Source organism: Cryptomeria japonica, chromosome 9 (genome assembly GCF_030272615.1).
Source record: "Cryptomeria japonica chromosome 9, Sugi_1.0, whole genome shotgun sequence".
NCBI lineage: Eukaryota > Viridiplantae > Streptophyta > Pinopsida > Cupressales > Cupressaceae > Cryptomeria > Cryptomeria japonica.
The window spans coordinates 253,588,635-253,612,402 of record NC_081413.1 but is presented as its reverse complement, the minus strand read 5'-3'; the positions used below and the strand labels follow the sequence as shown (position 1 = coordinate 253,612,402).

At 32.7% G+C, this 23,768-nt stretch overlaps 1 long non-coding RNA gene across 1 annotated transcript; it reads left to right on the top strand.

Annotated features, from left to right (window-relative positions):
* Nucleotides 1-2,316: 2,316 nt before the first annotated feature.
* Nucleotides 2,317-2,999, top strand: LOC131034447 (uncharacterized). The gene is made up of 2 exons (XR_009103793.2): nt 2,317-2,440; nt 2,708-2,999. It is a non-coding gene; the product is annotated as an uncharacterized LOC131034447 (long non-coding RNA).
* The last annotated feature ends 20,769 nt before the right edge of the window (nt 3,000-23,768 follow it).

Below are 23,768 nucleotides of genomic sequence, written 5' to 3'. Positions count from 1 at the left end.
ATACCACCATACAAACTATGATCCTCATGAAAGAATATATGCAAAGAAACATCTTTACCTTACGTGAATGAATATTGTCCATACCCATCAAATCCAACACAATATCCATGTGAGGACAAAATCATAATGCAATGAGAAACATGCTTGGATATGTTAGGAATCAAAATAGCTTTTCTAAATAATTTTTATATGGGTTCCCAAAAAATGGAATTAAAGATTCATAATAATTTTAATTAATTAATTAATTAATTAATTTTTTTTTTTGGGAATAAATGTTTTTCAATTGAAAAATATAAAAAATATAATAATTTTTAATTAATATTTATGATAATTATTTTAAAAAATATGTAATTTGAAAAATAGAATTTATGAAAAAATGTCACAAATAATAATTCAATTATTTTTAGATTTTATAATTGATAAATATAATATAAGTTTTGACAAGAAAATATTTTTGAGATTTTTTTGAACACATTATATTGTTGTAAATCCGAAATCAAGTTTAGATTTCCATGTTCTTTTACTATTCATTTAAGGATAATTGATAGTGCATCATGCATATTTTAGTGCATTAACATTATGTGAGTGGAATGAAACTTTATAAAGGTCTAAAGGGGTTTGTAAAGGTGTGGCAATGTCCTCTACAATATTTTCACAAAACTTAATAGGGTTGATACTGTCAAAAAATGATGTTTAATCCATATTTGAAGATTTGTTTCAATTAGATCCTTGATTAATTCAATAATTAAAACAATTAATCTTTGTGTACTTAAAAAATCTAAATACTTGATCCAAGAGACTACTTCGATAATTAAAAAAATTAACCTTAAATTGTGTGCTTAAAAGATCTAGATGCATATATCATCCTTTCTTTTCCCTACACACCTTTTGCACTATAATAAACTCCTTTTACACAAACTAAGGCAGCACCTATAGAGGTCTCTTTACAGCCTAAATGATTTGCTACACTCGTTTAACTGAATTAGTATGATGGATTTTATTTGATTCTCAATTCAATTTAAGCTGATGTTTTGGATCCATCCAATCATAGAGGGTGACAATTCAAATTGATTAGATGCCTTGCCTTTATCACATTTCTGTCTGATATTCTACATTGGCTGAATTATTCCCCCAATCATATCATGTCTTGTAAAATTTAGTGATGTATATGGAATACAGAGATTGGCACGCATGCGTAAAGAGATTCGAGATGCTTTATGAAAGGTCGCAGCAAATGGATCATCATATCTCTTTTGTACCCTTAATTATTAGATTCTAACCCATTACTTTTACGTTTTCTGTCGCTGATAACGTCTGCCTAGAACGTAAGAAACACATCAATCGGTACTCTACTCTACTCATATTCTGCAATCTTAATCATATAAACTATTTGCTCTGGGTATCCAAAGTGAGGAGGAATGAGAGATTATGTGAGGAAGATAAGGGATCTACTGCTACTTATAAAATGGTTAAAGCGAATGGTCCCCTAGTTGAACCCCAACAATACATGTAGTCTTGTGAATGCTTTTACATTTTGCATAGAATATTTTGTGCATATGCTAAAAACATTGTAAGTTGTGGGTCTACTTTATTTATGAAGCATCCTGTCAAAAAAGTAACCAACCTCATATACGAAGGCGACCATCCAATAGTATATTCAATAGGTAATTTTTAAAAATCATTTAATGTTATGTGGAATCTTATAGAATAGGTTTTTATGTGTGTAAATCTAATATTCACCTTTTCTTTTTTGTGTTATTTTATCATATTACATCCAATACCTACCTAAGTCATATTTTAAATCGTGCAATTAATTGCTAAAGATTAAACAATCTTTCAAAAACATTATTTATAATGGAATATTAATATAAATGTAAGACTTTGAATATTTTGCTAAAAAAATAAATTTCAATATATTTAATTTGTTTATGAGCATCAAATACCTAATTTGATCAAGGTATTCAAATACTATATTATTGTTCAGTTAAAAATTTAAATACTTGATTAGATTACTAGAATATTCAAATTTCCATCATTACAAATCATTCTAAATTGTGCCCCACAAGAATCATTTTCTTCATCCCTACTAGATGCACATGAAATTATCTCCACGAATTTCTTAATTTCCTTCGTCACTTCTTTGCATAGAATATTTGTGTCCATATGCTACAAACATTTCTCTTAAAATCATGTGGAATCTTTAAATTGGCCGAATATGACAATAAATAAACAAAATTGTGTGGAACATACGAAGGAGAAGAGTTGGTGTCCAAGCTATATAAGCACTAATCTTTACATCAAAATTAATTAGCTTTGTAGAAGGCGAATCGATCTGCAGTTTTCAGGGGTTACACGGAGAAGGGCGTATATGGGTTTCTTCTGCTATTATTGTTGCCCACACCTCCTTTTGCTTTTGCCTCTGCGTCTAGGTCTGGGTGTGGTAATAATAATTTTTGTTGATATTTCTTATTCTGTTTTTGTTTATGTACTAAGTGATTTGTAATAATGTGAGCGGTGGATTCCATGGGGAATGTGTGGTGTGGAGGAGGGGTGAGTGCAACTCTGTATGCATAAGAATTTATGACTTGTTCTCGTCTGTTTGTTTTTGTTTATCGTAAATAATAATGTTTGTTGATATTGTCAAAAACTATGGTTTTTTTTGTTTTTGTATATGTACTGACTGATTTGTGATACTGATGATTACAAGATGATAAGTCTCATCCACGTTACGACTACCACCCCGGGTACTGTGCAAAGTGGAGCGGTGGATTTGATGGGGCATGCGTGGTGTGGAGGAAGGGTGAGTGCGACTCTGTATGCAAAAACGTAGATCATCTAGAATTTGGAGAGTGCCATAACCCATTCGGAAGTATCATGTGTTTTTGTTATCATAAATGCTGATAAATAAGCTCTTCATTTACTCCACTAAGTTCTGTGTTTCTTGTGTGGTGTGGTGGAAAGGAAATTGCATAGCCAATAAAATTAAAGAATAGAATTTATATTGTGGTTTTTTGTTATATTGTGGTTTTTTGTTATATTGTGGTTTTTTGTTATATTTTGGTTTTTTGTGTGAATATTTTTGATGTATAGGTCTTCTTTATTAAAAATAATATTAAAGTACATATTTACAAAAAAAAGGTTTGGGGATACAAGATCATCCCGCGAGAGTTAAACGACAAGAAGCAGGAGCAAAAAAACAAAGCTATTCATAAAAAAAAACTCCTCAGCCACAACAGTGGCGGCCGAGCGGGGAGGATCTTGATCATCTCTCTTGCCCCATACATCAGTGGGGCTGGGAGTCGGGCCCGACATGAACCAGCCATCTTCTTGGCCTTTTTCTTCTTCTCCTTCTTCTTGCCTAGGAGGCAAAATAGCCAAAGCCAGGCACAAAAATTTAGAGGTGGTGGCAGTAGGCCACCCAGAACCATCACCGACAGTAGGAGCCAAAGTAATAGGAGCAGCAAAAGACCACCCCGAGGCAGAGCCATGACATAGAGGAGAAGCCAAGCGACGCCTCCACGCATCGCCTCCCCCACCAGAGGAGTAACGAGGAACTTGGGACTGCGGGGTTTGAGAGGTCAGGCAGAGGAGCTTTGGCCACGGGGCAGAGTGTTAGGATAACCGGTGGACAACTGAGAAAGGGGGGGGGGTGAATCAGTTGTCAACATATTATATCAATCAATCCAATTTACAACCTTTAACCGGAGCTCATAAACATTAAATACCAGAAAAGCATAAACAAATACCGGGAAACAACACAACTTAACAATAAAACAGATAATCAACACAATGCAACCATACTGCATAATACCATGATTTGTACGTGGAAAACCTAATAAAGGGAAAAACCACAGTGGGAAGCCTACCCACAATCAGATGATACTTCTGTAGAAAGTATGTGATACAATGAGGGGCCTGCACATGCAGGAAGACACATTGCCTAGAGTGTACTACTCATTACAAAAGAGTCTCATTGACTATAGAGAGGTTATAACAACCTCAAGATAATTGGACAACAATCCAAAAGAATGAACTGCCAGAGATAGCAGCTACCATGCCTGATTACAATCGCAGTTAAGCTCAATATCAGAGGCCTTTGACCTCTTACATAAACCCAATTCGATCTTCAATGATCGACCAGATCTCCTCTGCTTGAATGATATTACATTATTCGCACATTACATTCCCTTTCCCATATCTGTGATCTACAATGAGATCTTACATCAATTTATACAAACCCTAATGCCTAAACCAATTAGGTCAGCCACATAAAAGATATTACAATAAGATCATTACATACATCCATATTACAGTGATATGTCATGTCGGCTTTAGACCAAAACAACATTAACCAATCCATAAATCATCCCGGTAATGTGTAGAGAACACATTAACATGATATCGGTCCATAACTGTAAAGACGTAAATCAAGCTAACTTCAATAATAGCCGAAATACTCTTTATTCTTAAATAAACTCATAAATCAGTTACTAAGTCTATTTCATTCCACTTTTACATTCATTGCTTCATTTGATCATTCCATTAAGATCGTAATAAACACAAAATTTCTATAAAAGATAAAGATTCTTTATTCCATAAATCGATAAAAGTAGTATCTCAATCATACAATACTTACACTTTTCAAGTTGTCGTAAGTTCAATAACAAAATAATACAAAGTAAAGGGTGAGATGCATCCATTGATCTGCAACCCAAGCTATCGCTAATGCAATCTTTAGCATGAAGACGAGAACAAGATTCAGGCCCTTTTTCCACCCAACCTTGAAGCTTATGCTTCCCCGAAATTCTTGGTCAATCAAGAATACTCGACCCTGCATGAATTGCTTAGCAAAAGAATTTGAAAGGCAAGATGGAACCTGGTGTGTGCCTAGATGATACATGCATTTTCAATTTTCTAATTCTATTAAGAAACAAGCATTCACTATCATTCAAGAATATGGTAGAGAGCATAAAATAAAAGAATTCCATCTATTTCAATGGTTTATTCAATTTGATTACTCGGTCGAGTATAATGCCATGCACAGCAAAAATAGATAGTTGGAAAAACAACTATTCTCTCTATAATCCACATTCGGCACCCGTCTGGGAAGGTAACTTTCCACAAACACAAGCCTATCTAGCTTTGTTCATATAAATCTTGAATAAATTTATACAGAAGACAATCTTTCACCTTTCAATTCTAGCTTCCTATTTCTTGCAAGATAAAAATACAATGCTAAGAAGACAATCTTTCGTTTGAATAGAAATTGATAGAATAAATCTTTTATTACAACCAATCCTATATGACAGGAAACAATCTTTTATGGATAATCAAATATACAGTTGAAAGAAAACAATCTTTCGATTCTATCTTTCAAGCAATTTAAAGACAAGATTAAAATATTAAGAAGGTGTAACACATGCATGTATCTTACATATAAATTGAATTAAATGAGTACACATTCTTTTATTCAATTATCAAAACATTTAAATAGCGTAATCATTAACATGCATTCCATTTCTTATGGTTTAGAAATCTAAGTTTTATATCGTCTAAGCTCTCTATCTTTCCATGTGTCTTGGTTCATTTACCTCTTTTCTCGAACATCATACTAATATGTGACTTTCCATGATTTAAGAACTCAACTTACTAATTTTACTAATTTTCCATAACAACTATCTAACATGATGAAAATTCATAAAGTGCCTATCTATATGGCCTTTCAAATGAGACACCTAATCACCATCTTTACTTTTCATGCAAGGATCAAATTCAAAAGTGTAAGTATTTTCTACACAAATTCAAACTAAACTTCAATTCTTAATAATTCATTATCCTAGTATTTCATCTTCTTTGAAGTTCAATTTCAGAGTTCCTCTCTCTATCTTCTTACTATATTCCTAGAAGATTGGGTGATCTAATTTTTGAGAGTTTTACTATGTTTTATCAACAACTTTCATAAAATATATCATTATTGCATCTATATTTGCATGATCGTAATTTAAACAATTAAAAATGATTCATATTGCGACTCTAACTCTTCCATTAGAATATTTCATAAATCTAAAACAAGATCATTCTTTATCTCTTAAATCTCTTCAACAAAACATACTAGATTTGAGCCTACCTCAAGAAACACGATCCAGGTCTATTATGATCCCTGATAACTTCAAATTGTCGGTAATACGTCTAGATTCCAATGCTTTATTTCTTGACGCTCTTCTATCTCACGAGCTCTCTATTACTTGTTCTTATACTTTGCATATTCTTAGAATTTCTTTAATAATAATAAAATAGCTATCACTCAATCAAGAATCCTAACCCCTAAGTTCGACGCTAAATCGAAGATGATCATCATTGATCTTTTACGACATAGTCGTAATCACGTCTAAATCTCCTCTCCTCTTCTCTTTCACATACCATTCTCTAACCCTTCGTTGCATCTATCTTTTCCTCTTCCATCTCTATTCTTGCCTCCCCCTTCTTTTCTATTGATCTTTCACTACTATTTATACTATTCTTATCCTATGTTGGTTGCTATTCTCTTGGCATTTACTTAGCCATAACATCGACACCACACCACTGATAATTATTTAAGTTCTTATAGTTCTACATGACTTGGAACTCTAATGGTTGCATACATGTCAACAATGCTTGCATCTATTGTTTAAAACATTTAACAGAACTACTCACCTCCTTTCCACGTCTACCTATCTTCTCTGACAGCTAATATTTTGTTTTAATTGCGGGTACTAGATATTACTGCAGGTCGTGTCTACGTGGCTTTTACTTCCTGCCAAGTCGACTAGTATCGACATGCAAAGTTTAGTTAAATTAACTTCTTACTATTCATGTCGATTAAGGTAGACATTGGTAGATTTACGTGGGCTGGTAACCCACGTTACCATTAATGCATGCCACATGTTTTGGTAGATTGCAACGTGGATAATCTTTATGCAAGTTTAAAGGAGTGGTCGGTGTTATCGCCATGTGGTGTAGGTTTTAAAAATGGGAGGGGTGGTCGGTGGTAATACCGACCCCTCCCTTTAAATAAGGGGGGTGGTTGATATTACTATCGACCACCCTTGTTATTGTTTTAATAACTTTCTTTAAACTAAGCCGCCACCTTATATCTTATTTGCTATTATTTATTTATTTAATTTTAAATATATTTATATATAAATAATGACTTATCAATTTTAGTCGCTTTCAAATTATATATGTAAACATTAAACTTGTTAATATATATATATATATATATATATATTATGGATTTTCATAAAATAGTTTAATTCTTCAAATATATTTACATATTCGATAATTACATACGTATTTACCATAACATGATCAAATTATTTTAGAATTCATATACATATATATAATACGTATATATATTTATTTTAATCTCAAATGATTACGTAGATATAAACAAAATTCATGAAGTAATCATATTTCACGATAATTGGATATTTATAACTATATAGATATACATGTATATGATTAAATCGATTTCTCATATACATTTATATTTTATACTATTGTCCAATTTACAAAAGTAAACTCATAAGTATAATTTTTAACATACATTTATACATATCTAAAGAGAACATAAAAACCTAGGGTCAATATTCGTTTTTGAATCATTTACACATTTCATCTCTTTTAACAATAAAGCATAATATTTCACAATCACTCTTGCAACTTAGATTTTACTCAATAACCACTCAAGTCATGCAACAAATGGTCATGTATAAATATTTAAATCAATCTTCTACTCATTCCAAGTTCATCATTCTAATGTAAGCAAACATTCAAATAAGGTCATTTAAATTGTCCAACATTACAAGATGCAAATTATAAATCCTAATGTGGTGTGTGAGAGATTCCATCTATTCTAACAAAATACAAGAGATAAGACAACTCTACCTGAACCATGTTCTCGCCTTCATCATAGTTCACCTATTCCTACATTCACTTGCACTCAATCGCTCATTAGCAATGATGATCCCAATAAAAATTATTATTGATCATTCAATTGTATATAAATCATTTTAGTATATTCGATCTCCTATCATATTTCATTAACAGTTCTATTTTCATTTCATTTCAATTTCATTTGAAAAATAATCATTATTTTCCTAATTAAATAATTTTGGAAAAATAGGGCTCGTGACATTAGGTCGGCCACCTAAAATATATTACAATAAGATCATTACATACATCCATATTACAATGATATGTCATGTCGGCTTTAGACCAAGACAACATTAACCAATCCATAAATCATCTTGGTAACATGTAGAGAACACATTAACATGATATCGGCCCATAACCTAGATAGGTACCAGACCTATCTGTGTCCACCATGCCAAAGCAATGTCTCCAACCAGTCGAGGCTCGATCAAGGATCACCTTCTGCATCCTGAATTCTATCTAGAAGCCGCACCAAGACCACTTATGCATCATGTCAAAGATTCTCAATAAAAGCTCTGCCGAAAAAACCTTAAACCCTTACCGGTATAGGCTTACTAGAGTGTATGATAGCATCCGATCACCAAGTCAATACCAACTGACCAAAACATGCTCTAGGAACATGTAACACATAAAACCAAACATACTCCATTGATCCAAACATGCCAGAAGTGTCCAACAGATAGTCCCTTCTGCCGGTAACACTAGATCTTCTGTCGGTAACCAAAACATGTCTGTCGATAACCAACCATAACAACTAGTGTTGACATCAATGACAAAACATCAATGCAACACATAATCAATTCCTCCATATTGCCAACAATTTCCCCCTTTGGCATTGATGGCAACACTAGATGTGAAAAAGAAAACATCTAAGTGCCAATAAGTGCCAAACATTTCTTATGAAAAACTGACTCCCCCTGAGGAGTGCAGTCCAATCTGAATCTTTCCCATAAACATTATTTTTCACATATAACTCTCCCTCTATAACATCAATGCCAACGATATGACATAGATATCAAAATTCTGTGAATCTCAAATTTGACTACTCCCCCTGAGTAGTAGCACCACTACATCAATCCAGAGCAAAGGATAAAGCTGATGATCCATACTAGAATGATTCACTGCATAATCAGCTAAGTTTCTACCAGAGGGGTAGATACCCCTAACCCGTTTCTCAAATATTCAAATGATTCTTTAGACAACGGTTTAGTGAATATATCTGCAATCTGCTCTTTAGTGCTCACATAAACCAATTTGACTTCCTTTTCTTCCACCTTGTCATTCAGAAAGTTATACTTTATTGATATGTGTTTAGTTTTAGAGTGAAATACCAGATTCTTAGACATGTCAATAGCTGCAGAGTTATCACAATAGATAACTACCGGTTCACTACAATTTACCTTGATATTCTTCAACATTTGCTTCATCCACAAGACTTGTGTACACTTAGTTGCTGCTGCAACATATTTAGCTTCTGCAGCAGATAAAGAAATGCATGACTATTTTTTGCTGAGCCATGAAACCAGTTTCTTTCCAAAAAAGAAAGCTCCACTAGAAGTGCTCATCCTGTCATCAGTATCTTCTGCCCAATCTGAATCTGTATATGCACATAAAGTGAAGTTATCATCTCTAGAATACCATAAGCCATATTCTGTTGTTCCTTGCAAATATCAAAATATCCTCTTTAGTGCACATTCATGATTTTCTTTAGGATTACTTTGATATCTTGAAACAATATTCACTGCATTCATAATATCTAGTCTAGTATGAGTTAGATATAACAAGCCACCAATCATAGACTTATACCCAGTCAAATTTATCAGTGCAGATGTGTCTTTGATAGATAATTTCTCACTTGGCACCATAGGAGTACTTACCGGTTTGGAATTATCCATACCAAACTTCTTCAACAATTCCATTAGATACTTAGTTTGACAGATAAAAATGCCTTTGTCAATTTGAGTAATCTGCAAACTTAAAAAAATCTCATTTCACTAATCATGGACATTTCAAATTCATTCTTCATATTGTTAGAGAATTCTATGCACAATTTATCTTCTCCTCCAAAAATGATATCATCAACAAATACTTCAATAATCAGAATATCATCACTAGTGATCTTGTAATATAAATTACTGTCAGCACTGCCTTTAGTAAAACCAAGCTTCAAAATATATTTATCCAACCTTGCATACCAAGCTCTAGGAGCTTGTTTCAATCCATATAATGCTTTCTTTAACCTACAAACCATATCTTTGTTATCTTTTAATGAAAATCCATCAGGCTGCTCCATGTATACTTCTTCCTCAAGTTCACCATTCAAGAATGCACATTTAACATCCATTTGATAGACCTTATAGTTCTTATATGCTGCATACGCAAGAAATAGTCTAACAACTTCAATTCTAGCTACAGATGCAAATGTCTCACCATAATCAATTCCTTCCATTTGAGAATATCCTTTACAAACCAGTCTAGCCTTGTTTCTTACAACTTGACCATCCTCATTTAGTTTATTTCTAAAAACCCATTTAGTTCCAATAACATTCTTATTTTTGGCCCGGGAACTAAAGTCCAAGTCTCATTCTTCTCCATCTGATCTAATTCATCTTCCATAGCCTTTAACCAATGTTTATCTTTACAAGATTCAATAACAAATGTCGGTTCAACTTGATAAATAAGACATACCTCTTTATTTGCCAGTCTTATTCTTTTCATAACTCCCTTGTTTCTATCTCCAATGATCTGATCTTCATAATGATTTAATCTTACATACCTTAGAGTCTTCTGAACTTTAGGTTCACTGATCTGATCAACAGTCACAGTTGAATTTTCTGATTGTACTGGTATAACTGTCTTAGTGTCCTGTACTAGTTGAGGCATTTCCAGTTCAGTTATGATCATTTCTATTTCCGGTTCCCTGTCATATGATATAGATTGATTTCTGTATTGCTCATCCACTTTCACATTTGCGCTCTCCACAATTTTCTGCAATCTTTTGTTATAACATCTATATGCTTTGCTTTGATTTGAATATCCAAGAAATATTCCTTCATCACATCTAGGATTAAACTTCCCAATTGAATCATCCCTTTTGATATAACATTTACTTCCAAAGATTCTATAATAATTAATAGTAGGTGTATGTCCAAACCATAATTTATAAGGAGTCTTACCGGTTTCACCTTTGATATGAACTCTGTTGAATGTGTAGACTGTTGTATTCAGTTCTTCTCTCCAGTAGATGTGAGGAAATTTGGCTTCCATCATCATGGTTCTTGCTGTACATCCAAAATGGTTATATTCTTCCTTTCCACTACTCCATTCTGTTGAGGAGTCCGAGGTGCAGATAACTGTCTCCTAATTCCATTTGTCTCACAATAACTATTAAATTCATGAGAAGTGAACTCACTTCCTTGATCTGATCTCAGACATTTATTTTTCAGTCCAGTTTTAGTTTCTACCTTTTCTTTAAAGATCTTGAATTTCTCAAAAGCTTCAGACTTCTCCCATAGAAAAGTCACCCACATCATTCTAGAATACTCATCAATTATTAGCATGAAGTATTTATCAACCTGAAATCTTCTGGACCTTGCTGGACCACATAAGTCAGTATGAATTAAATCAAGCACATCATTAGATTTATCATGTATGCTCTTAAAATAAGTTCTTTCTTTCCCAAACGACATTCCTTACATACCGGATTATAAGGCTTCATAATCTTAGGTATATCTCTAACTGCATTTGTTGAACTAATCTTAACAATACAATCAAAATTAACATGACACAACCTCTTATGCCATAGTCAACTCTCATAAATATAAGCAATCAAATATGTCTTATTACTAGTGTTCGGGTGATTTAGATATTACCTCCAGTCTGAGTACCGGTTGCAATCTCCAAACCAGTTTTGTTAATAATTTTGCATTTTCTATCTTTGAATTGAAGTTGGAATCCCTTGTCCACCAATTGACCAACACTTAAAAGATTATGCTTTAAACCTTCTACATAATAGACATTATCAATATTATGCTTACCATCCAGAGAAAGAGTACCTCTACTTTTGATCATACATGCTTTGTCATCTCCAAATGTTACTTAACTGCCATTGTATTCATGTAGGGACACAAGTTTTCTTTTATCTACAGTCATATGATGTGAGAATCCAGTATCAATTACCCATTCATCCTTATCTTCAACTTTTACTACCAGGGCCTTTTCTTCATTTTTGATAGCCAGTTCTGGTTCATCTCCCTTTAGGGTATAGAACACCCATTCCTTTCTATTGCTAGATCCACTAGCAGAGTCTTCTGCCGGTTCATCCTCAGAGTCATCACGTATTCCTTTCTCATTTTCTATGTAGCATTGCTTATTTCTCTTGAATCTATATCTATTATGATTAGGCTTGAATGATTTCTTAACTCTTTCTTCAAATCTTGCATTCCTTTTAGGACATATAGATGCAAAATGACTAATCTTATTACATGCAAAATATTTAAAAGGTGCTTTTCCTCCATACTTACTTTTTGCTGGTCCTTTAGTTACTCTTCTAGCAAATAAGGCTTCAAGTTGCTCAAATTCTTCATCCTCTTTCCTTATATCTTCCAATGATTTTGCATATAAGGCTTTCCAATCACTCTTGTCGGTAGATGGTGATGATGCATGAAAACCAGGTTCAGACTTTGTAGCTCCAGAGGGTCCAAATTCTTCAAGCTCGAAAGCAGATAATTTCCCAATTAGAATGTCTTTGTTAACTAAAGTGTTTGGCATTGTTCTCAATTCATTTAATGTAGTTGCCTTCATATTGTAATCCGGTGGAAGGGCTCTCAAGGCTTTCAAAACTATTTCATCTTCACTCAAAGATCCTCCACAACATTGAATTTCTATGACAATCTCATTTACTCTTTCCATAAATGTAGCAATTCTTTCATTGTCATCCATCTTTAGGCTCTCATATCTTACCCAGTAACCATCAATTTTAGCAATTTTGACAGTAGGGTCATCTTCATTCAGAGTTTGCAATTTATTTGACATAACCTTTGTAGATGATTTATTAGTCAATCCCATGATTTTCTGATCAGTAAGTGCACACAGGAGGGCTTCTCTAGCTCTGCAATCATTCTCAATATTTTTGTCCAATTCTGCAGGAGCAGGATTGCCAGATGCCGGATCATAATATGTATATCCTTTCTCAGTGATCTCCCAAATATCCTTGCCAAGACATATAAGATGAGTCTCCATTTGGATTTTCCATATCCCATAATTTGTTCCATCAAGCTTAGGGATTTCTCTTCTGAAAATAGTTGCCAGTGGATTAGTTGCCATAGGATCTACCTCAAGTGGTTAAGCTTCTGCAAAAGAGGACTAAATCTGTGATACCAATTGTTAGGATAACCGGAGGACAAATGAGAGGGCGGGGGTGAATCAGTTGTCAACAGATTGTATCAATCAATCCACTTTACAACCTTTAACCAGAGATCATAAACATTAAATACGCAGAAACACATACTGGTAAACAATACAACTTAACAATAAAACAAATAATCAACACAATGCAACCATACCGCATAACACCATGATTTGTACGTTGAAAACCTGGTAAAGGGAAAATCTACGGTGGGAAGCCTACCCACAGTCAGATGATACTTTTGCAAAAAGTATGTGATACAATGAGAGGCCTGCACATGCAGGAAGGCACCCTGCATAGAGCGTACTGCTAATTATAAAAGAGTCTTACTGACTATAGAGAGGTTATAACCACCTCAAGATAATTGGACAACAATCCAGAAGATTGAACTGCCAGAGATAGCATCTACCATGCTTGATTATAGTCTTGATTAAGCTCAATACTAGAGGCCTTTGATCTGTTACATAAACCCTATTTGATCTTCAATGATTGATCAAATCTCCTCTGCCTGAATGATATTACATTATTCGCACATTACATTCCCTTTCCCATATCCGCAATCTACAATGAGATCTTACATAAATTATACAAACCCTAAGGCCTAAACCAATTAGGTTAGCCACCTAAAAGATATTACAATAAGATCATTACATACATCCATATTACAATGATATGCCATGTCAGCTTTAAACCAAAACAATATTAACCAATCCATAAATCATCCCGGTAACATGTAGATAACACGTTAACATGATATTGGTCCATAACCTAGATAGGTATGTGTCTGCTACACTAAAGCAATGTCTCCATCTAGTCGAGGCTCGATCAAGGATCACCTTCTGCATCCTAAATTCCATCTAGAATCCGCACCAGCATCACTTATGCATCTTGTCAAAGATTCTCAATAAAAGCTCTGCCGGTAAAACCTTAAACCCTTACTGGTATAGGCTTACTAGAGTGTATGATAGAATCCGATCACCAAGTCAATACCAACTGACCAAAACATGCTCTAGGAACATGTAGCACATAAAACTAAACATGTCGGAAGTGTCCAACAGATAGTCCCTTTTGCCGGTAACACTAGATCTTCTGCCGGTAACCAAAACTTGTTTGCTGATAATCAACCATAACAACTAGTGTTGACATCAATGACAAAACATGAATGCAACACATAATCAATTCCTCCAAATTTCCAACATGGAGTGCAGTTGGCAGAAACAAAATATGGCGGCACTCTGGCAACCGTACAAGGGGCATTGCCCCAACGCTGAAGGAGCTCCTGTAAGTGGCCCACCTCAAGAGCCACTTTATCGGCTTGCACCTGAATCCGCATTGATACATTATAACAAATGCAAGATTTAGCATACAGCGAGACATTAGTATCCAAAGAGTTGTGAGTGAAAAGAACAACATTTCTATCTTTCCAAAGAGTAAATAGGATCTCCATTATGAAAGCATGCCATATTTAGGAAAACTTGAAGAGGATTCTAGGCGGATCACCTAGAAGAGCCATATACCAAGAAAAGGGCTCAGGCTGAAAAGGTCGAAAGAAATCATAGATCCAACTCCACTACTATTGAGCTCTTCTATAGAACCAAAAAATGTGCATAAATCCTTTATATATATATATATATATATAGAGAGAGAGAGATAATAAACTCATAGTAACTATTGTTGTAAACCATATTTGTCAATAATCCTCTCTAGCAAATACCCTTCTAAAATATAAGTCATGTTTACAAAAACAATCCAAGATAATATTAATACATGTTTAGCAGGTCAAAAATTAAGTCATAAATAATCATTTCAAAACTTAACAAAAATAATAAACGAAAATAGTGTTAAACAAAATAAATTCATATCCTGAGATGTAATGAAACCTTGAACCATTTACCAAAACATAACTTGAATCCCATTTCATTTTGATTAAAAAAAATAACCAATGGAGCCTTTTCCATGGCCATGACTTCTCCGCAAAATTGCAAAAGAACCGCAGACCCTTGCATAAACAAAGTAAGAATCGCTTCTATGAAGTGGATTCAAATATTCAAATACTCGAATATAATATAGATGTTGAAACATAATATAGTATTTGAATATAATATTCAAATACTTGTAGAGCAACCTCCAAGAGAAATGATGAAGAGATGACAGGTGGGATGTAGCTATCATGGAAGAGGAAGTGAATAATCTTATTCATGTCCTTAATATCTAGAATGTGTGACTCAACAAAGTACATTGCAATGCATGGAAAGAAGTCCTTATCTTTCTGATCTAAGCCAATCTCTGAAGATGTGGGAGGTGGAAGCTCACCACAATTCTCATGAACCAAGGCAGATGATGGAAGCACACATATAGGTTCAAGTGAGAAAAATTTATTCATAGATATTTGATCCACTAAATAAATTCATGTGAGTGTGAAGTAGTCAATGCAACTATAGGATCATTTAGAGAAAAATGAGAGAATGAATATGATATAGAAGCATGGCCAATTATCCTATTTGTAATAATCTATGTATTATGCAAGTCACTGATAAGAATTGAATCAATTATGAAATTGTCTCTCCTCCCTATCCTTGTGTAATATGCTAAATGTAAAGGAGATTGGACAATAGTGGATGAGAAAAAAAGTACACACAAAGAAAAATATTTTCCTTATGTGAATAAATATTGTCCATAGTGTATTGAGATTCTTTACGGTCCATTAAATCTTGAGCTTCCAAATCAGCAATTTCTCTACTTCTAATTTCCTAAAGGCTTGCTTTCTAACTGTAATTTAGGATTAAAACATGTGTAGTCAATAATTGGCCTTCATACTTCTTTTACTCTCTAGAATTAGAAGCTTTCAAATCACAAACAACATTCAGTGGAGGACAAAATCATAATGAAATGAGATGCATACTTGGATATGTTAGGAATCAAAATAGTCTACAATTTTAGTTTTTTAAAATATTAAATTTATGGATATTCTAGAAAATGGAGTTAAACATTCACATCGAAAAGAATAACATTTTCAGATATTTTAATTTTAAGAAATAAATGCTTCTCAATTAAAAAATATAATATTTTTTTACTAATATTTGTGATAATTATTTTGTATATAAAATTATGTATTGAAAAAAATAGAATTATACATTCTCTTGTAATGTAAATCTGTTAAAAGTCTCTTTCTCTATATATAGCATTTATACTTCATTCCTTTAAATCCAATTTTATGAATCAATCTTATAAATTTTTGAATAGGAAGCATTGAAGTTTAATTTTATAGAATATGAGCAAGTGTAAGATAAGAACATTATGTAGAATATAAATATACATATTATTCATGAAAAAATAAAAACTCCAAAATTTTAAATAAAAAGAAAATACATTAACTAAGATTCTTCATAATTCCCACTCTAGGTCACACAATTCTACTAACTTGTACCCTCTACACCTCAAAGGGAAAAATGAAAAAAAGCTACAAAAGCTAAGGATACAACTAAAATAGGAGAGTTGATATAATTCCCCATGTGCACATCATTTTAAAAAACTAATGTGAAAAAATGCTTTTAAATATAATGGGAATAGGTATGAAAAATTTATATTATAATTATTTTTTCTTCGTGAGTTTTGGTAATTGTCTTCAACAAGTTTCTACTTCAGACACACTTTTTGGACGTCCTTTCATGAGACTTCATATGATTTTGATTTTGATTTTTTAAATTAAGAGTATGGATGTATATATATAGGTTATTTTGATTTGGTTGATTACTGTTAAAAGATATTAAGGTTTGGGAAATTTTTGTTATATAAATATATATTTTTTGGACTTTCTTTATTATTCTAATGATAGATCACAAAGTGTGATTTGATGTTAAAAAATTATCTACATAATTTAATTTAGAAGCTTTCATGTAATAATTCATTATGGATTGTGGAAACTTGATATCATTCATATGAATATATATATATATATATATTTTTTTTTATCAAAAATCAATAAAATATGTCTATGTAAATATTCAATGAAAAAAAAGTCTTTTTGATTATCTTTGTTATATTGAAATATTGACAAATAATAAGATGGGACTAATCAAATAAAAAATCATTATAAAAAAATACCAATTAAAGAGCAAACTCTTACAATCTTTAGATTACATACAAAATATCAAAACCATCTAACATTACTTACATTCATCCTCCATTACTATACTACCCATCTATTGTTAAATAAATAAAATCTTTGAATAGATCGATGAAACAACATGCCCAACCTTGAATAGAATCATCATCATCCTCACTTTAAACTTCCTCTTCTCCGACCAACATGACAAAGAACCATGAGCGGTGGATTTCATGGGGCATGCATATTTTGGAGGAAGGGTGAGCGCAATTCTGTGTGCCAAAATGTTGATCATCAAGAATTTGGAGAGTGTGATGACCACGGTAAAGACTGGGCATTGACTTGTTGGTGTTATCATAAATGTGATAAATAAGCTCTTTCATTTATTCCACTGAGTTTGAGTCTTTCTTCTGTTATGAAAGTTTCCATTGCTCCTGTAAGCATGGTGAACAAAGAATAAATAGTAATACACGTTTATGAGCTTGTTTTTTATTATTACATTAAGGGAACAGTCTAATTACCTAAATTGTTTTTAAAAAAATAACTTTTTTAATTATATTAATAAATGAGAATGTAAAGTATCATGTTTTAAATTAAAATTTAGATAATTAAAAAATGTAAATCTTTTTCAAAATAATGAAATTAAATTTTATAATTTATGTTTTTTTATTGAATTTTTAAAATTAAAATAAAAAAAGGTTTGTATAATATTACATTATTATTAATAATATTTATGTTTCATCTAAAGGTAATACTCTTGTCATGGTTTATATCAATATTTATCATAAGACAAATATTATAGTTGCAAATATCAAATTTATTCAATAGTAATATTATTCCCAACATTAGAAGATAATAATTATAAAAAAGAATTATATTGCATTCTCACAAATTTGATTTAATCCATATTCTACCTAAGTTACACTATTTCTTCTGACTAATACTATGATTGTATTTTTTTTTTCTCCAGAATCCACTTCTATGACTTTTTTGCTCTTGTCTATATGTTATAACATTTTATATTATGTATAAAGTTTTCTTTTATTCAACAAATTTAGAAAATTTATCGTGCATTGAATAATTACTAGTTCCTTCCAAGATTGATAAGTATTGAATCCATTCAATTAACTTAACCGATCATTTGAGAGAATTAAAAATTTTGAACCAAAATTCTATAGTTTATTTTTAATTCTTATTTTAAACAATTTAAACATATCAATTTTCTAAAATCCTTCCGATTTCAACAAGCAGAAAATTCAATTAAAAAAAAATCACAAATTTATAAATAGTGACATCATAAGTCAGAAGTCTCTGCCTCTTTTGCTTGCGAGTGGAACTGGCCCATTAATTCATTACAACCACGTGGCCATAACTTGTTTGAGGAGAACAAAATTTGTAGGGACCACTGAAAATGGCAGCAAAAGTTGTACAACACCAAGCATGGTGATTTGTAGCCCATTTACACTAGTGGGACCCTTTACCTTTGCCCAAAAAGCTTGCGAAAAAAGTGAAGGAGAAAAATATGGAGCTGACTATCCAACCAAAAAAATGGCATACCGTACTCTCAAGATACATAAAATACATACATGAAATAGCATGGTCATACACCTTGTCATTGATTTTAGGTAGTAGCTATCCAGCCAAAAAAATGACATGCCTAAGACCATGTATTACCATCATGCCATGCCTCATGCTATAGGGGGGGGGCACTAGTTGTCATCATGTGGCCCGTCGAGGTCGATGGACGGATGATGGGATTCATGGCTCGAATGTCAGTATATTAGACCGACTCAGAATAGGCAATTGTAGTTAATCAACTTCCAACAGGTAATTTTTTTGAATAAACCATATAACGACTGACCACTATATTTATGTTTCATTTGTTGTTTGTACTTTCGAGGCTTGTGGGGCTTAGCAGAAGAAATCAACGGTGAGAACCGAATGCATGCAATTGTAAATTTTTGTCAACAAGTGTGTTATGGTTATGATTTCTTGGTAGGTGTCGAGGAGTATTAGGAATGTGTGGTTGTTCTTTGATTGTTTATTTTTGTGTTCAACCCTTTTTTTATGATTTATTTTTCTTCCAGGGTTGGATTGGATTGTAGAGTTGCGAGTGGTTTTGTTTGTGGTTTCAAAGGTCGCTTGTGTTGGAGACGCGACATACCAGTTAATCTATATGCACTCAACCTCTCATGTTATTTAGCCATTTTATCAAATTTTGAATTGTGAGGATTTTAGAATACGGTATTGAGATGTTGGGGTGTTGATATGTTGTGGTCTTTTACTCCACCATGTTATGCTTTTTAAAACGGGTATTGATATATTGGGGTGTTGATATGTTGTGGTCTTTTCCAAGGTTGGAAACCCCAACTTTTCACACTTTACCATTGCTGTAATAAGACGTGCTAGGGTTTTCAATATGTAAGCGTCTCCTATATGGCTATTCTATTTGAGGTTTGAAATGTTTGGTTTGTGTTATTTGTGTCGGATTTGTTCAAGCCCTCAGGGAGTGGTTTTTTTAGCCCAGGTTATATATGAATGATATCATCGAGAAAATGTTTAATATGATGTGAACTGATTTCCAACACCCATGAGCTAATATGTAAGGATCATTGCCTATATTGCCTATTATGTTTGAGGATTGAAATGTGTGGTTTCTACTATTTCTATTATATTTATTCAGGGAGTGTTCTTTGTTCCGACCTAGTTATATATGAATCATATCATCAAATAGTATGTTTGATTTTAATGTGAACTGATTCCCAACACCCATGAGCTAAGGTGTGGTCTCAACCCACTTTCATAGCTATACACCCAAGAATACCATGATTCATAGGGTAGTACTAAAACTAGACTCGACACCATTGTAGTATCCTTGATAAAATATTAATTCAATCATTGATTGTTTTGATTGTTAGTGACAACTGTGTTCACAATCTTTTTGTATCCTTAAGGTATGGGGGTGGGGTTTGTACCCTCAACCCATCTACCCTCCAAATTCATCACTCATCTTAATGAGGACTTTTGGAGTGTGAAATCATGTCCTAGGACCTTTATTGCATATCTAATAGGTCCCTGCCTCAAGGGTATATACCTTGGGGGTCTATTTTGGTAATCAAAACATGAAAATTGACTCAAAGACTCACATTAAAGACCCACAATGATAAAACTCATAAAAACCTCTATATCAAATAATAATATCTCATTTCCTTATAAGTAAAAAGAAATGCTTAAAATTACAATTTCTCATAGAGGAAAATAATTTGGAATATGTGTTTCTCCCTCCTTCTATAGACCTCATTACTTTCATGCACATAGCCAACACGTTCACAAGTATAGTTAGACCATGATAATAAGTCATATTATTTTCCATCAATTTTTATTAAGTTTATTAGGGAATACCCAACATATTTCCATCTAATAATCTCATTTATAATCCCCCAATCTATCTAACCATATATTGAAGAAAAACATGTAATAGTTTCTAGGGTTGTATTAGGTATATATGAGGCGAGGTGTTGCATTGGTGTTAACAAATCGACTTGTTTCACTGATATAGGGGATGGCACAAGAGAAGATGACCTTGTAGACTCTCGACTCTAAGAAGACAACTCTAGAGTCTTTGAGAGAGGGGATACACTTATTTAAGGTAAAAAATGGTTTGAACTCACAATGAAGACCTTTCTTCAGAAGAATTTTTGAGACCTTGTGGGAGATTCCTTCAGCAAAAGGAAGGGACACCCAAGAGTAATGGTGGCTAAGAGCACAAAGGATTGGTGTTAGAATGGAAATAGGACTTGTCTTGGTGGAAGGCTCTAGAAATTTTTTTGTTACTTTACCCATTCAACTTAAAGACTTTCCTGAGGTGGTTGACCTCTTGGTTTAAGTTATCATCATCACAAATTCAGTGGGCTCTTAAGACAAGGGTTTTAGGGATCCACACTTTTTGGTTGGGGTGGTGATGGCAAGGGGAATGAAGATATAAGCTGATATGGGTAGCTTTGCAAAACACATGATGATCGATGGTGCCATTAGATTTTTAGTATATGAAACTATTAGTCCTCTCAAACTTATAGATGCGATTTATGATTATATTAAGATGAGGTTGTATGTAGGTATGGATTATATACTATCTCTATGTAAAATCCATGTATTGTATGAAAAATCTCAAGATTAACGTTAGAATATAAGAGGTAATTAATGTTTATTTATGCAAAATAATTTGTATTAAGATTGAAGGATACTTGATCTTCTTATTAATTTTTAAATACTTTAGTTCCATAGTTATTTAATCATTTAGGAAGCCTTAGAAATCTATTTATAAAAATTCTATTAGTGAGGTAGTTAAGAGTATTTTCACTATTGTAAAGAGTTGTTTTAGTGATGCTGTAAAGAGTATTTCCACTATTGTTAATTATATTCTTGATATAATTTGCATGTACAACATTCTTGAAAAAATAATTAATCATTTGCACATATCTTTAACAACCTTAATGAAAGGTTCAAATCTAAATGCTTATGATAATATACATTTGCTTAATATTTGGTAGGATATAGGTGGTTTTTTTTAAATTATGGAAAGATATACCTTTTTGTATAGTAAAAATGTGAAAGATAATATCCATTTTGATGTAGGTAATGTGCCAGATAATGCCAATGCATGGGTATCCAATTATTGCAAGCATCTTCCATGGAATGTTCTTTGTATGGAGGAATTGAGCATCCCTTATTGGTTGAGGGAGAAGACGGTGAACACAAATAACACAAATAGGCCAAAGATGGGTGAAAGGGAATTAGGTTCTATAGTTCCATCAGATTCAAGGTGCATCATGTCATGCCATCATTAAAGTTGTCGCATGCATGTAGTATGGGATGCTTAGCTTGTATGTCATGAAATCTAATGTGACAACCAAAGTGTGCCCTATTCTTTATGATAGTGATAATGGAAAGGTGTTACCAACATCATTTTCAAACAACAGTGGTTAAAACTATGATAGTGCTAGAGAGGAGGACAAATGATGGTAGGAGGGGACATCTTGTATAAAAGTGTTTAAAAACTAATGACAACAAATATTTACGAAATGTGTTCTTGTAAATGTTTACAAACTGTTTTCATATTGTATCCATGAATAAATTTGTTTTCTAAAGGATATACAAATGTTGTTGTAATAGTGTTGATACGTATAACAATATTTCTAATTTTGTGTGACAATTGTTATATTTACACTTGTACACCTAAATTAAAAATTTACATATCCATGTGTCATTAACCAATATTAAACACATAAGTCTAAGGCTTCTACGATAAATGGGTAACTATGTCTCTATTTAGTTAGCTGTGATAAGCATTAAAAAAAAACCACTACTCTCTGAAGTGAAAGCTTTGGGACAAGGCATGGACATCTCTCAGCTCAGAAAGAATTTTACCAAATGTTGTAGTTGTGACTGCCTTGGTAGACATGTATACGAAATGTGGAAGCATAAACTGGGTATGTGAACTGTTTGACAAGGTTTTAATTACTTTCAAGCAAATGCATTTGGCTGGTGTAAAGACAAACACAACAACCTTAGCTAGGCATGATGGGAGGCTTAGAAACTTCCAGACAAATAACAGGTGTAAAACATATTTGTTGGAAAAGCTCAATTTGTTTTTGTTCAAATACAAATGATCGGAACCAATCAGTTTCCTTTTCTCATGCAATGAAGGGATAAGTGGGGGCATGATGGGAAAAATCAAACAAAAAGATTTGAATGTGAAGTGTAAAGAGGAAGGTGAATGCTGCATAGAGCTTAGTTAATGGCTGCTACTAATCTTCATTGAAAGATCATCGTCAATATTTAGATGAACTTGTAAAAGTTCTTATATAAGCTTAGTTATGATCTATACCAATAAATTTGTCTTCTTATTATATACTATATTTTTTATAAAATATATTAATAATATTTTCTAATGAAAATAATTATATCAAATAAATATTTCATTTTAATGAAACAAATTACAAATTCTATTTAATAACTACATGCCTTTAGTGTCTATGTCATTGATCTTGATCTCTTATATAATATCCTTCTTGCCTAAGCATGGATATATGTTATGGACGGTGTCTGATCTACCTTTCGTTGATGCATCGAGTTCTCTCATTCAGGCACATAAGTAACTATTTCTAGTGATCCTCAACCTCTCCAATATTGTACAATGTTGGAGGAATGATATCATAAATGCAATTGTTGTCACGTCACAAAAGGTGCCTTTGAAGTTGACAAGCCTACAAAATTTAAAAT